Genomic DNA, 16,753 nt, shown 5'->3' with positions numbered 1-16,753 from the left:
CCGGCGCCGCTATAATGGAGCGATATGTCCGAGTTAACATTGACGGGGTATTTTTCTTGGAGTAATTCCGTTGATTACACGATCTATCGATGCGGATTGGACGGCATCCAAAATTTGTTAATTTTCGGAAGCGGTTGCGAAAGAAAATGAAACAAAGGAGGAATTAAATAGCTGTACAACAGAAATGGGAAATAAAGATACATTAAACCAGGGAACAAAACTAGGGAACTTGGTAACTTTTTCTTTAGTGTATGTTATCTATTTCAGTTTATAAAGATACATTAAGTATGTTAGCACTAAGTTTAGCTCACTCCGTAGTTTAGTAGTTTATGGACAAAAACCCATTTATAATAAGTTCTAAGCGAGGTGTGCGAAATCTTATTTATAAATTATAAGTTTGAAGCTTGATAATATTAAGTTTTTAGTGAGCTTATAACTATTAGGAAATAAGTTTCACGATACCTCCCGCACAACTTATTGTTTAATAAGTAAGGGTAGCCAACTAGCCAAAGAGTTAACGCTCTAAGTAAGCTTGACTAAGAGCAGGCGGTCTAGCATAAGTTGCGTTCTCGCGCGCGAGTCCATACTTGAAGTCGCGCTATGTATGGAGTCGCGCGCGAGAACGCAACTTATGCCAGACCGCCAGATGTGTTCCAGAGACTAAACTGATGCATAGTTTTATCGGCTTTTGATTTAAGTTTCAATATTATTGCAAGCTTGATTTCTAAAGCTCTCATCAGGTATCAACACAATTTAAGGACTAATATGTATCTAAGTTAAGAGCGTTTTATAGTTTCTTGCTTATTCATAAAACTTGACGGGCCTCATTTTGTTAAATTATGTTTTATCCCTTTCTTACAAATACATAAGTCAAAATGACAGATAAAGACAAACGATTCATAGCTAATTCAGGCCAGTAACGCGTTTATGAATAATGCCATTAGTATCAAGCTCATACAAAATACATAATTTGTAACGGGTCTTTTGCGAATTTATTTTGTTTACCTTTGTCAGAGAAAACATGAGATACAGCCTGGTGACAGACGGACTGACGGACAGCGGAGTCTTAGTAATAGGGTCCCTTTTTTATCCTTTGGGTACGGAACCCTAAAAACAGACTACAACAAATTATCATGTAGTAAGAGCGATTGTAATAAATAGCCTTTTTATTTAAAGCTGAGTTTCCTTGTTTTCAGAATGTTTGAAACTAGGTTTTAATTTTTATAATAACAGGTCCGCTTTTTTGCGTTTTTATATTCGAAACAATCAGGAAAGAATAAAAAACGTGATTTTTGTGTAAAATTTTATTTCACACTTTAATGTTGACAGTCTATTTTAAATATTAAATTTTATAATTGGTTTGCACTTAGTTAAGTGGATTGTTTGCGATAGTTTGTTTATGTAACATTAAATAATAACGAACATATGTGACGTTTTCAACCAAAAGGTACCACAATGTCGGTTGTACAAATATTGCAGAGGCAGACTCAAAAGGAGACCGTAGTGTCTATAGGTCTCGTTGTCTACCTACTATCAAGCGGGCCATACATTTATTTCGTGATAAAAAATAGGTACGTGTATGCATTTTGTAGCGACTAGTATTTTCGTGGTATTGAAAGTTTCAATACAACCTAGGTTTATCGAATATCTTGTTGAATACGGGACAAATTGCGTAAAAACAATAAAAACTGTCGAGCGAACACGTTTTGGTATTGTACAGCGACTTTCATCCCATTTGACCGAATGTTGTTCCAATAGTTTAACAAGCGGAGGCGAGTTGAACGTTTAAGGGGCCCACTGACTATCAGTCCGCCGGACGATATCGGCCTGTCGTTTAGAACAAAAATTCCGAACATCTGACAGGCCGATATGTTCCGGCGGACTGATAGTCAGTGTGCCCCTTAATACTCGGTAGTATGTCAAGCTACTTCTCTGTATACCTGTGAATATCGCGGGATCTCGCGCTAGTAACTAATTTCACATAAAGCGGGACTAAAAATTTGGGATGAGATGAAGACTATATCCCAAATTTCACATAAAGCGGGACTAAAAATGTGGGATAGAGTCCTCGGCTGGCAGATGAACCGAGAAATGTTTCTTTTCATTACATCTGAACGCAGAAAAATACAGCTTTATTGATTGACAATGTGGTCAAACAAATTCATCAAGATCGATTACGAATATGACTGTCAAACCGGAGATCATATCAATGTGTTTTTGTTGAAATTTTGAATGAATAGTTTTATATTTACCAGTTGATCTTCAGTGAAAACGTAGTGATGAAATTGAACCAATATGAATAAGGCCTCATTTTCCCTGTGGAAAAGAATGACTCTCGGCAGTAGCTTTCTTAAAAACTGGATTGTGCGAATTTTCTTGGGATTAGATTGCGAAAAGCGGACCCCATGACCGGTAAAATCGTGAGGTGAGAATGATGCTGTTGTGAAATCGACTCAGCAGTCCTCGATTTAGGAATCCTATGTCCCTATGTCCATCGCAGCAGTGCGGTCGGTAAAGTTACTTTTATCTTTTTATAGGCTTTTACTCGTATTTAGTTTCTGCCCGGTGACTGGGTAATCAAATGTTACTAGTTAAAAAGTTTTGTTTTAAGTTAAAGTACAGTGAAATGTCATCTAGCTTGAATCTGGAGCAGCCCAACTAGATAAGTAATTTACTGAGGACTATGGCCTTAATAGCATTTCTACTTAATGTTAAAAAAATCTTACTTGGAACGTAAAATGCTCTAGTGCAGAAACGTATTATTTTCTGCACACCTTTTAGAACAACAACGACCCTCTTTCAGAGCATGAGAAATGAAAACAAATAATGTGTACCTACAAAGACAAATGATCGAGTACAGTACAATACGAAATATAGCCAATATATAATTTCATACTACGTCAAACACTTACACACATAAGCGTGCGCCTTTTAAGCCAAGGAAATAGGCCAAAAGGAAAATGTTCCTTAGTTAATCAGCGAGTTTGTTTCACGTGTGTTGGGCGTTTCAAGAGGACTAAAGATTATTTACAAAAAGTCGAAATTATTTATTTTATTTGTTTGTTTTCCTATTGTGTCCCACTGGTAAGCAAATGGGCTTCCACTTTTCCTTCCACGCATCTCTGTCTATGGCAATCAACGTCGGAATTAAAACATGAAATATTTTTAATCTAAGATACTACAAAATCGTATGTGAAGAGAGGTGAACCTAAGACAATAGTGTAACTATTAATTAATTTAATTAGGGAAATTTTCTATATTTAGTTTTTAATTTGTATTGTTTTAGTTTTAGCTTGTCTAGGTTTAATTAGTAATAATTAGTTTTAAGTTTTTTTTTATGTATTGTACTTTAGTAATGTGTGTTGACTAAATAAATTAATTATAGTTACACTATTAACACGGCCGTCGTGAACGCTGCTCGATAGTGCACTGCTAGTGCTAGTGCACTGCTAGTGCGAGTGCACTGCTAGTGCTAGTGCACTGCTAGTGCTAGTGCACTGTTAGCGCTTGAGAAAGGAGACCTAGGCTCTCCGAAACACATGAGTCTAAACTGTAAAATTATTTAATGTTAGTATGTCTCATACTTTTTGTCGTGTTCATGGCAAAATTAACAAATCTTGGAGATCTCCACTACATATGAAATTAAAAGTGTTATTTTCTACTGATTCGTTTACTTTATACAAACGGTTTTTCTTGGCGTTTTTAAATTGCAGTGACCGCGCTGACCTAATTTTTTCTGTTTTTAAGTTACGCATTTTGTTTGCAAAGCTCCCAGCTTAAAAAAAATAAACGCTTCTAAATTCGGAATTTTGCGGTTGCCTGCTTTCTCTTTAATATTTGATTGGGCTTCATTCGTGTGGGGTGTTGCCGTGGATCAATAACCTAGATGGAGCATTTAAAACGACTTCCGTACATCACCTATTAAATAATAATTAGTTATAAACTGAAATAGATGTCATATATTAAAGCAAATGTGACGAAATGGTGAAGAATTCGAACCGCAATCCGTAAAAAAAACATCAAAATATTTAATTAAAAAAATTGATTTGTTCCGAAAGTTGTGAATAATTAGTTAATTATTATTCTGTAGGAGAACACAATTATCATTAAACCCATCTGGACCTATGGTTGACTGGTCCATTTTCAATAGAAGGGTTATTTTTTTTCACGATTTCGTGGTTGGTTCTATAGTTAAAGTTGATCAGTATAATCCCAAAACCTCCCTGGCAACGGGAATGCACTTATTTTTTAGCCAACCCGTATACAGCAAGACTGATTAGGTATATCGTTACCGACTGATGGCAGTTCAAACCAAAAAAACCTGTGCAATAAGCAATAGTATTATTACCCATAATCACAGGTTTAGAATGTATAAGATTGCCTGTCTAAAATAAAAAAAACAGGCCAAGTGCGAGTCGGACTCGCGCACTAAGGGTTCCGTACCATTACGCAAAAAACGACAAAAATCACGTTTGTTGTATGGGAGCCCCACTAAAATATTTATTTTATTCTGTTCTCAGAATTTGTTGTTATAGCGGCAACAGAAATACATCATCTGTGAAAATTTCAACTGTCTAGCTATACAGCCTGGTGACAGACGGACAGACAGACGGACGGACAGCGAAGTCTTAGTAATAGGGTTCCGTCCCGTTTTTACCCTTTGGGTACGGAACCCTAAAAACGCGACAAAAATCGGAATGATGTCAAGTGTTTGCTTTTGCAACAGTATATTACATTCTTTTTTTTTTAATACTAAGTCGGTGGCAAACAAGCATACGGCCTGCCTGATGTTAAACAGTCTCCATAGCCGATGTACGCCTGCAACTCCAGAGGAGTTACATGCGCGTTGCCGACCCTAACACCGCACCCTCGTTGAGCTCTGGCAACCTTACTCACCGGCAGGAACACAACACTATGAGTAGGGTCTACTGTTATTTGGCTGCGGTTTTCTGTAAGGTGGAGGTACTTCCCCAGTTGGGCTCTGCTCTAGATCTGGAATGACATCCGCTGTGCTGTGCCCTACCACACAAAGCGAGATGACATTCACAGTGCCCGTACCTCTCTTTTCGACGTAGTTTAAGGACATACCCGGGTCCAATATATCATCATAATATTAATATAATAATTATATCTCCTGAATACCGTTTCTCATATGTTTCAGTCCGCTAACCTTGTTACGTTTTGGTTTATAAAGCGTTGCGAAGAAGCTCAAAAGTGGTCATATTTTTTATTTATTTTATTTCTGCCTCTTTCGCACTCATGAAATGTTCATATACGTGATGATTTCCCTTTTGCACACTTCAATTTTCGTTTTCGCAACACTTGACCGTACCAGCAAAGGCGAACGATACGATAACTACTGTCCGCGCGCCAATTCCGTGCATTCGGAGGTCGAGGAAGTGGGGGGTGTGCGCCGCGCCCGTACGTACAAAATGACACCACTCTGTCATGACGCCCAACATTCCTAACATTCCTCAGCTGTGCACGGAATTCGCACGCGGACAGTACTTATATCGACTTCATCTATGTTTTTTCTCAGACTGCGGGGTCTATGAAATAAATCTACGCACGTTTTAGAATAAATTGGCTTCACAATGGAGTTCTGAACGCGTTCACAAACTGCCTGTTTATTTTGCAACGAATGCCGGAAAAATTGTGAAGTTGTTTTGGGTGCTTGAATTAATAATGGCGGTACATTCAGTCATAAAAATAAATATATACTCGAACAAAGGGTTTTGAGGCTGTCAGAACCAACTCGGAACGGACTCGACGGTTTTTTTTTGTTTAGGTATTTTGATACTATAACCAAACACCTGTATGTAACTCCGTGTAAGATGAATACATTCTAAAGGGGCCCACTGACTAACATCAGTCAACTGGACGATATCGGCCTGTTAGTTAGAACAAAACTTTAACAATTCCGAACAACTGACAGGCCGATATCGTCCGGCGGACTGATAGTCAGTGGGCCCCTTAAGGAAAAAACGTGACTCAGAAATTAAGAAAATTTTATTCTCGCATAGATGGCGCCTACACCTTTGGCCTATTCTCGGCTAGATGGCGTTGACGACCCCGTTTGTTATTTAACAATTTTAACACATACCAGTGAAAGAACATGGGTCAAAATAATATAAAAATAATTATACAAATAGTAAAATCATTTATTCATATATTATATAAATTTTTAATATTTTTTGTACATTTTTATTTTTAGTTTTTATCATGTGTCGAGAGATGGCAGTAAATTTACTGTGACTACAAAATTTACTATGACAGTAACCCTCTATCCTATATATTATCTTTGCTATAACCTTGCTAAACACTGTTACCGCCACCCGTGTAAACAAAAGGAAGGAAAGGAAAATTTCTGGTAGACTTCGATAGCTCAGAATGTTAAGAGCATTTGGAGTACTGTTCCAAAAGGTCGCAACTTCGAGTTCGAGATTTTATTTTTATTTTATGTGATAGTCAGCAAACGAGCAGACGAGCCGCCTGATGGGAAGCAGTCATCGTCGCCCGTGGACAAATTGTAGTACTTATTATGGCTTGCAAATGTACTTTAAATTTCTTATAAAAAAATTTAGTATGGGCAAGCATGGCATGGTGCCGAGAATGCTGGCAGCATTTCCCCGCCGTATAGCGATACAAATACGTTGAGCGAGGAAGCTGTGCCTTCGGTCACCCGTGAAGTCGACCAGCCTTTGAATTACTTGGTTCTGAGGCAACGTAGTTTCATATTCGGCAAAAAACACCCAGAAATTACTAAAAATAAGTATTGAACTTGTGGTATCGGGCCATAGTTTGGGTTTGCTGTAATACCTAAAAGGGCGACCGAAAGGCAGCGCAGCGGCGCCTCAATTATGATAGAGTCAGCGATTTTGAGACTGAACGCCGCAGTGAGCTCGACAGAACACGAGATGAGCTTGGCTCGGCCGCCAACCTCGATTCCCTACAACTATGTAGGTGGTGCGCTGACGTACCCAAAATCTGCTCGAGTATTTAGCAAGAATATAGGGTACGTGAGCCACCTAAGGGCGCACCAGAGTGGACCAGCTACACTATAACGCGAATTAAAAATTGCCTACACCAGAACACACAGTCACTGTGGCCGAAATCGGTCAGGAGCATTATTATCATCAAAAGGGCGAGAAGTGAAAAATACTGTCGCATCAACTTAATTGTCAAGAGAGTAAAATTATGTTTGTGTCCATCATTTTGCTTCACTTAGCTAAGTGTGTAACTAATGGCAGTATATTTTTTACTGCGACCAACTTCTAGGTGTAATTAATTATTTCAGAAAGAAATTGACAAAAACTTTTTCAGTTTAAGTATGCATTTTTTCTGTGGACATCATAAAATAAACGGACTTTCATTCCTAATTTACGTATTCTCTTCTTACCGGCATTAAAAATTTGCAGTTATGATGAAATTTTTAGAAAAGTATATCAGAATCGTTACTTTTGTTAAGTTTACAGAAATGACGCCATGTTTCCCCAAATGTTTTGACCCATCATCATCATCATCATTTTAGTTTCCAGTCGCCCACTGCTGAGCATAGGCCTTCGTGTACGCCACTTATCCCGGTCCTGGGCTAGTCTCGTCCAGAAGTGCCCCGCAATATTTCGACCCAACGAGCCAACGGAGGATAGGCGCTTCTTTCATCCGAAAGAGCCCCAAACAACCCCTAACCTAACGAGCCTATAATATATTACCGAGCATTTAACAGACCGCACGGAGACAGGTCTTGCTCAACCATAAATCAACTTACAATTTAATTCCCCACTTCACTAATCACGATCAAAACTAATTAAATTAAATCAGTCCTGGACATACGTCATCTCCCAAATTTAACCGCCCGACACGCTTTAAAATTTCCCTTATTGCATGAACATTAGAGTTCCAAGTCTAATAACAGTAGTTCATTTGATTATTTCAATGTAAATATAACGGTTTTACTAAGGAATAAGGTTGGTTTTACAATGGTGAGTTGGGAGGATTTTGATGAAAGTGTTCGTGTATTACTTTTGAGTACAAGCGACTCAAGTGAGTCGAACGTTCAAATGTGCAACGTTTATTAATTTATTTAAATTTAACTTTATTGCACAAAATACAAAAAAAAGTTACAAATGGGTAAAGGCATTACAGGCAGACATAAGGAACGTTCAATTCAAAAAGTTCAATTAGTGGAAAAACTTAACAAACTTGTTAGCATGTTACAAACTCTGGACTGAACTGATTTTTTAATTTTACCGATTCGGATGACGACGGCAGCAACGATACTGTTGCGGCATTACTTCGGTGACATGGGCTCTGTCACTTCCTTGATAAAATGAACCCGTATTACATCCCGATTAGAATATTCATAACTCTTTTTATTGTTTATCAAGGATTAACAATAAAAGCGCCTCCGTCAACGCCGCAGCAGCAATACCTCAACAGTAAAGTAGCTGTGGTTGCCAATAGCGACACTGACATACTTTTACTCGAAACTGCAAGAGCGGTAGTCAGGCAATATAACCCAGTTAAATTAATGGTTTCACCTCGAAATGAGAAATAATAAGCTGATACTCTTCTTATTCTTGAAAAACCGATTATTATGACATTTCACCTTGAATAACTTCCGATGCGCGCACACTTTATAAGAAGCTGGACCACGAGTTGACAACTTGACATTTGACGTTTACGTTAGCGACTGCGTAAACTCGATCGCAGTCCATCTCGCTTGCAGTGGTGCGATAGAGAGGAAATGCAATCGAGTTCACGCAGTCACTAAAGTAAATGTCATATGTCAACTCGTGCTAGCCGTAAAGGTGTAATAGTTACGTTATAAAGTTGTATACGACTTTCCAGCTTATTATCTCTCATTCCTAGTATGAGAGATAAGGTTGACTCCGCTTTTCAGCTTTATTTGCCTGGGTTATAGGCTATTATTGTGTTTCGATTTTCTGGCAGCCCCTGGGCGTTCGCCTCGGCGCTCGGTCAGCATTGGGAACATCATTCCCGAAAGGAAGTTTCAATCGTTTTGGGAAATGGTTCCATTTGGGAGTATTTGTTTTATCGGCGATCGACTATAATGTTTGGAATTAGGGCGAGTGGAGGTAAACATGATTGAACTAGCTTTGGGTATTCAATTGAATCGGGAAAGTTTGAAAATATATTAGGCTTTGTTTTAATATTGTTTTCTCATTTCACATGCTCTGAAAGAGGGCCATTGTTGTTCTAAAAGGTGTGCACGAAGGTGTGATACGTTTCTGCAGTAGAGCATTTTACTTTCTAAGTAGGATTTTATAATTTTTCTATAATAAGCAATTGAATTTTGATTTTAAATGGATTTGTTATACAATTTCCATTTTGATATTCAACTTTGCATTCCATAAATAACAATTATTTTTACCTAAATAAAATTATAAGTACTTAACATATAAAAAAAAAAACCGGCCAAGTGCGAGTAGAACTCGCGCACCGAGGGTTCCGTACTTTTTAGTATTTGTTGTTATAGCGGCAGTAGAAATACATACATCATCTGTGAAAATTTCAACTGCCTAGCCATCACGGTTCATGAGATACAACCTGGTGACAGACAGACGGACAGACGGACAGCGGAGTCTTAGTAATAGGGTCCCGTTTTTACCCTTTGGGTACGGAACCCTAATAACACATATATTTTACTTTCCTCTTATTCGAAATGAAAAGTAGAGTGTTTAACTCGGGTGAAAGGTATCATTTCAGCCTCAGACTATTGGGGCTCTCACTGCGTTAGAGCGCCAAACTACTTCGCCAGAAATGAATGCCTTTCATCCCTTGGTTAACAATAGTAGATTGTGTTACAAGGGAGCAAAATGACATATTTACGGCGAGGGCGTACATTGAATCCTAAACGAAGCGAAGGATTCTATAATAGAATCCCGAGAGTAACGAGGGATTCTAAAGTAGAATCCTGAGCGTAGTGAGGGATTCAAGTGTGTTACACCCAAGATGGAAATAATTTTGCTACCAAATGACACATACTGCTTTTCACGTCACCTATGAGGTAATGATGATGTTTAAAAATATTATTTAAGCAAAAAAATATTATGTGCATTTATTTTTAATAGTGTCCTAGAACAGAAAAGTGTTACTTTGTACCCTCCTAGCAGGGAAGAAAAGTGCCACTTTGATCCCTCCTAGCAGGGAAGAAAAACCCCTTTTTCGAATTGGTGATGTGAAAACTACTATTGTAGGTTACGGGCACGAAAGTAGTTCAGCTTTTAATTAAAAAAAATTAGGCTATATTTAATGCAAGGAGAAATGTGGCATTTCAATGGCTTTATTGTGTCTGCCCTGTGAAGTAGGATCTCTGCTATATTAAACCACATACAGGATGTAAGCACCCTAAATTGCTTCCCGAACATTGATGAGATTGTCTCAACACCGGAGTTTGACCCATGTGCCGGCGCGATAACACAATGGCAAACAACATTACACTACCTTGCCGAGCTAAAATGGCCTATACTCATATGTGTTTCATAGCGGCTTGGATCCATTTTGGCTTAAAACAACATTATGCGGCCCGAACTAATAATTACGGGTGTCCGCCGGTTGATTTACGAACCATTACGTCTAGGGTTGTCGCTTCACATATTACAATACAATACTCTTTATTGCACACCTCACATAGATAATTTACAATAATACACACACAACTATTTTAATGATATAAGATGGAATTATAATGTACCTAGTTGAGTCAAACACTCGCTGTATACGAATACGTAGTGGCGTAGCTGCGTTTTCTTTTTTTAAATTGCTTCGCGCACAGCGAGTGTTTACCACAACTATAGTTATGGTGTAAAGTGGTGTTTGTAGAAAGACATGAGTTTATTGAGGTTTTACTTAAGCGTCACACGAACCTATACAGTCCCTACCTACCTAATCTATACTATCCACAACAGAAGTAGTAGTATTTAGTAATCGAAGTTATGCTTTCATTTTAGAACGAAATTCTAACATGACATGAACATTCGTGTAACATTTATATGTAGGTATCTATGCCTGGTACCTTTTTCAAGCACATATTTCAGTTAGGTTGGAAAGATACAATTACTTACGGGCTAAAAATAATGTCGTTGTCGTCTTTATCATTATTCATTACACACCGATAACCAATAGTACTCCATATTTATTATACCTGAAGAAATAGAGCTGATAGAGATTTCGGCTATTTCATCGAGCATACGAGGTGACCGGTGAACGAATATCGAAATGACAGCTATGACAGCTTATTAATGTCGTATGTCTTGTTACACTGTGTGACGGCCGGTCCAATCCATGCAGTCGTCTTAATAATCGGTGATTTCCTATTAGGAAATGTAAGTACATTTTAAAGAAATAAAGAATTTTGTATTTGTATTTAAGAATGTTTTAGACTATATGCCGCATATTTATTAAATTTAGTATAAAACAAAGTCGCTTTCCGCTGTCTGTTCGTCTGTCCCTATGTATGCTTAGACCTTTAAAACTACGCAACGGGTTTTGATGCGGTTTTTTTTGATAGGTAGAGTGATTCAAGAGGAAGGTTTGTATGTATAATTTGTAAAGGTTTTGTGTAAATTAGTTGAACTACCCGTGCGAAGCTGGGGCGGGTCGCTAGTGTAGTATAAGTTCGTATTATTATTTTTGCATGCTGCATTCTAGGTCGTAAGAATCTAGTTATAGTTATACTTACTTACTTACTGCTGTGGCGCGACGACCCGAAGTGGATCTTGGCCTCCGACACCAAAGACCGCCATGCTACTCTGTCCAAAGCCGTTTCTGTCCAGTCGACGGCGCCGAGTTCGCTGAGGTCTTTCTGCACTTCGTCTCTCTAGCGGTACCTAGGGCGTCCAGACGGTCTTCGGCCACTTGGTACTCCATAGTACGCCCTCCAGACTGCGCGATCTTCCCCCATCCGGACTACGTGCCCGAGCCATCGGAGCCTGGCGGCTTTCGTTTCCTAAGGTTGGCCTACGAGTGAATCACGACAAAACTGAGTACCTTCACATGAAGAGATACAAAAACACAAGGATTCGTAGGAAAGGCCTCACAGTAGGAGATACCTCATACAATGGCGTGGAGAGGTTCAAATCTTGGATGCATCGTCACAGATACCAACCAGAGAGAGGGCGAGATACAAGTCCGGATCCAGAATGCTCTACGCTGTGCTGCTGCCCTGCACAAAGTGTTAGTGTCCAAGCTAATGACCAGGAACACGAAGCTTCGAATATACAAAACGGTCATAAGGCCAATTCTTATGTACGGATGCGAAGCCTGGACACTAACACAAAAAGAGGAGCGCGCGCTGCTGGTAGCCGAGCGGAAGATCTACCGCAAGATATTGGGACCCACACATCGAGAGGATGGAATCTGGAGACTCCGCAAGAACCAGGAGATTGAAGATCTGGTGTCCGAGCCGAACATCAGTTATAGGTATAGGTAAATACTTATTATTTCTATGCCTATTCAGGCAGGTGCTAATCAAAAAAAAAATATTATATATATATTGTACCGCATTCAAGAAATGAATAAATGATTATGACTATTTGTAAGTACAGTAGGCGATCGGTAATTTGGCACCTAAAATTTCCCCTACGCCGAATTGTTGGAACTGCCGCATTATTGGATTTGTATAGGAAATAAAAGCATTATATTTATGGAAAATCGACTATGTAAACAGACGGAGTGGCTAATTTCCGGATTACTGGGAGTGCCGGATTAGCTAGCGCTGGAATATCGAGCGCCTCTCGCTCGTACGAAGAACTCATTAAAAACTATTAACCTAATTTTCATCCCTTTAAGAGGAAAGGGACGGCCGCTTCTCCATACAAACGTAGTCCCCATTTTCCTCTCTGGATATTGACATAATTGAAAATATTTTTACATAATTTGATGTATAATAACCATAGCTGTGCCCCTACGTTTGACTTTTTTCGATTTCGAACACTGTACTTTCTATAAGACACACAAGGCTTATTTTTGTATGGTTTTTCGTAGAGTAATAAACCCTTTTGAAAAGACGCTCCTCAAATAATAAATAAAGAAATTAGACCAATAAGAAGATATACATATCAAACTGCTATTCGCTCCATTTTTTTGTATAAACATTTTTAGAAACAAATACTAGTACCATATTACTTAGATATAGATACCTACATATAAATATGTTACCTAATTTTCATACAAAGTGTCATGTAATTTAAGCATGTTGCATGTTGTTTGTTGTTTTTGTTGTTTGTGTGTGTAAATAAGAGCGTAACTTCGATTGTATAGGATCGGCTGTTACAGGCCACATAAGTACATAGGTTTAAGTAGTGGCAACCCTACCGTTCAGAGAGATTAGGCCCGCGTTGAGCTGATATCATCTCCTATTATAGACTCGCCAAAGAGTGCCGCTGACAATGTAACGCAAAATTATACAGAGCGTGTTATTACAGCTTACCTACCTACAGTCACTGCAAAGCTTAATAAAGGCACAGAATATATGATAAAGGTTACATTTATATGATCATTGGAGCAGCGCTACTGCTGTCTGCAAATTCAAAAAAAGGATTTTTTTTATCACATAGGAGGCAAACGAGCAGACCAATTGCCTGATGGTAAGCGATTACCATCTTCCATGAACCCCCGCAACATCAAAGGGGTTGTAAGTGCGTTACCGGCCTTTAAGATGGTAGTAGGTACGCTCTTTTCTTGAAGGTCGTATCTGTCCGGAAATACCGCAGGTGACAGTTCATACCACAGTTTAGCTGTGCGATGCAGGAAGTTACTGGAGAAACGCACAAATTGAGGACTGCAAACCATCTAAGTTGTGAAGATGGAAATTTTGTCGCGTAGAGCGATGGCGGAAAGAAGCGGCGGGGATTAATCTGAATTCCTCAGAGCACGGCAGAGCGAGGCTACTGGCCCGTTTCGAACAATGCTTCTAAGATGTCACAGCGATACGATACCGATCTGTGTGTCAAAAGTGACATTTCTTCAACCAAAAAACGTCACTTTTGACACTGACAGATCGGTATCGTATCGCTAAGACTTCTTAGAAGCATCGTTCGAATCGGGCCATACATGCCAAGTCTGAAATACGCTGGCAGCTGACAATTCGAGCCTCTCTCCGTTAGATGCGGTCTAGAGGGAGAAGCTGGTAGGTACTGCGGTACAAATTTCGTTTTGTTTACTGACTTTGTGAAAAATATTGCTAATTTTGAGTCCTCTTCTTCTGTCCTAAACAACAAGTAGCAAGGCATAGTGTAAGATACCAAGCCGTTCGAATTTTTAACCAACTACCTGCAAATCTAAAGGATATTACAGATTATAAAATATTTAGTAAGCACTTGAAGATATTTTTATTGAGGGGGTGCTTTTACAGCATCGACGAGATATTTGCAAATTAAACTGTTTTTACAAAATTATCTTATGTAACTTTTACACATGAATGATGACATTTTTATTACCTACTTCATCTGTCCTTTGTTTGTTTTTTGTTTGAATTGTATTTTTGGAATTTTATTTCTTGACATGTCCCGCTATTATTTATGTGCTAATACATAGTTTGTAAGATTTTTCTAACACAATATCATATTGTTATAGAAATAAATAAATAAAATGAAATGAAATGAAATGAAATGAAAATGAATTAAGTTCGTCTATCGGTCTATTCCAACTACATCTGTTCCTTCTAAAATACACTTCAAATCGGTTTTGATTTAATTGAAATCTGAATGAAACTTGCTGAAATAAGAAAACAACTAGAACTACAAAATAAGCAAACAGAAATAAACTGAAATAGATATAGATATAAATACATATCGGTGGCCGAGGCGGGAATCGAACCCGCGTCTTCAGCTTACGGGGCTAACGTCCTGACCACTAGACCACTCGGCCACGGCGGTACCTGTCCCAAATTCTCTGGTGTATGTTATCTTTGTTAACATCGTCCCAGGGGTTGATATCGTGGACCACTATGTCTATTTGGGCGCACTTATCTACGATGATGGCGACTGCGTACCGGAGATAAAAAGGCGTATTGGTATGGCTAAGGAAGCTATGACGCATATGACCCGACTGAATGTCATCTGGAAGAAGAGAGGTATAACCAGCGCCACCAAGACCCGGCTAGTACGCGCTCTAGTATTCCCCATAGTTCTGTATGGCGTGGAAATATGGACGATACGAGCCCGAGAAAGGCAAAGGATCGATGCATTCGAGATGTGGTGCTGGAGGCGTATGTTAAGGATACCCTGGACCGCCATGCGCACCAATGTATCGATCCTTTCACAGCTTCGTGTCCAAACTCGCCTATCCACAGTCTGTCAGCAGCGCATATTGTCCTACTTCGGCCACATAATGAGGAGGGGAGATGAAAGCCTTGAAAAGCTGATCATCGTTGGAAACACGGAGGGCAAACGAGGCCGGGGACGGTCTCCAACTAGATGGAGCGATCAAGTAAAAGGGGCCCCATCCTCAACCAGCTTTTGCTCGGTCGTCAGAGACGCGATGGACAGGCACCGATGGAGGCAGATTAAAAGAACCAGGTGTGAAGCATCCACATCCACTGATGACCACGATCCTCAGTCATGAGGGAGCGACCACAGAGAGAGATGTTATCTTTGAAAGGCTATTTAATTTATATATAGTAGTGTGACTACTTACAAAAACACATATCAAAGTATTTCATAAAATAATATGATTTGTTCCATAGTTCAAACAGATATAGTTTACATCCGGTAATACCTATTCAATCAGTTTCTCGATGGAATTGCATATAAGCTGATTAAATAATCAATATTGAATGAACGGATGGTTATGTCCGAATACGACTAAGGAAAGGAAAATTATCGAAATAATTATTGTACTGGCTACTTACAGGCCAATTTGAACGTACATTTTTTTTAGTAGTAGCCAAGTGGATATGACTTCAAACATTCAATCCGGAGGTTGAGGGTTCAAATCCTGGCTCCGTACCAATGAGTTTTTCGGAATTAAGTACCTACGAAATATAATTTGATATTTACTAGATTTTCGGTGAAGGAAAACATCGCGAGGAAACCTGCGAAGTTCAAAGGTGTATGTGAAGTCCCTAATACGAATTAGGCTAGCTTAAGAACTATAGCCATGAGAAGCGGCCTGAGCCCAGCATTGGAACGTATGTAGGCTGAGTTATTGTTATTTGTATGTCTTACCATATCTCGAGACCATGGGGTCCCGGGCCTTCGGGAGGAGTACGTAGGGCCGAAGCCATTATTATTTATATTACCTATAGTTTTATGGTGACCACAGCAAATATTAACCTTTTTTTTTTTTTACACTACGTCGGTGGCAAACAAGCATACGGCCCGTCTGATATTAAGCAGTCCGTAGCCTATGTACGCCTACAACTCCAGAGGAGTCACATGCGCGTTGCCGACCCTAACACTCCTCTCCCTCGAGCTCTGGCAACCTTACTCACCGGCAGGAACACAACACTATGAGTAGGGTCTAGTGTTATTTGGCTGCGGTTTTCTGTAAGGTGGAGGTACCTCCCCAGTTGGGCTCTGCTCTAGATCTGGAATGACATCCGCTGTCCTGTGCCCTACCACACAAAGCGAGATGTCATTCACAGTGCCCATACCTCTCTTTTGGACGTAGTTTAAGGACATACCCGGGTCCAAACTCATACTAACCTCATACTAAAAGTTATTGACTCTAATACTGGCTAGTTATTTAAGAAATTTACTAGTCGTGAAGGTAATGCAGGCACCCGCCA

At 39.3% G+C, this 16,753-nt stretch overlaps 1 protein-coding gene, 1 long non-coding RNA gene and 1 other non-coding gene across 3 annotated transcripts in view; 1 reads left to right on the top strand and 2 right to left on the bottom strand.

Annotated features, from left to right (window-relative positions):
- LOC134751464 (uncharacterized) overlaps positions 1-16,753 on the top strand; it is a 401,504-nt gene that overhangs the window by 46,631 nt on the left and 338,120 nt on the right. The window lies entirely within an intron of this gene.
- Positions 1-16,753, bottom strand: part of LOC134751431 (uncharacterized) — a 357,891-nt gene that overhangs the window by 39,434 nt on the left and 301,704 nt on the right. The gene's annotated exons all lie outside the window — the stretch shown is intronic.
- Positions 14,821-14,892, bottom strand: Trnat-cgu (transfer RNA threonine (anticodon CGU)). The gene has a single exon. It is a non-coding gene; the product is annotated as a tRNA-Thr (tRNA).

Source organism: Cydia strobilella, chromosome 22, assembly GCF_947568885.1.
Source record: "Cydia strobilella chromosome 22, ilCydStro3.1, whole genome shotgun sequence".
NCBI classification, from domain to species: Eukaryota; Metazoa; Arthropoda; class Insecta; order Lepidoptera; family Tortricidae; genus Cydia; species Cydia strobilella.
This window is presented reverse-complemented; position numbering and strand designations above follow the sequence as displayed.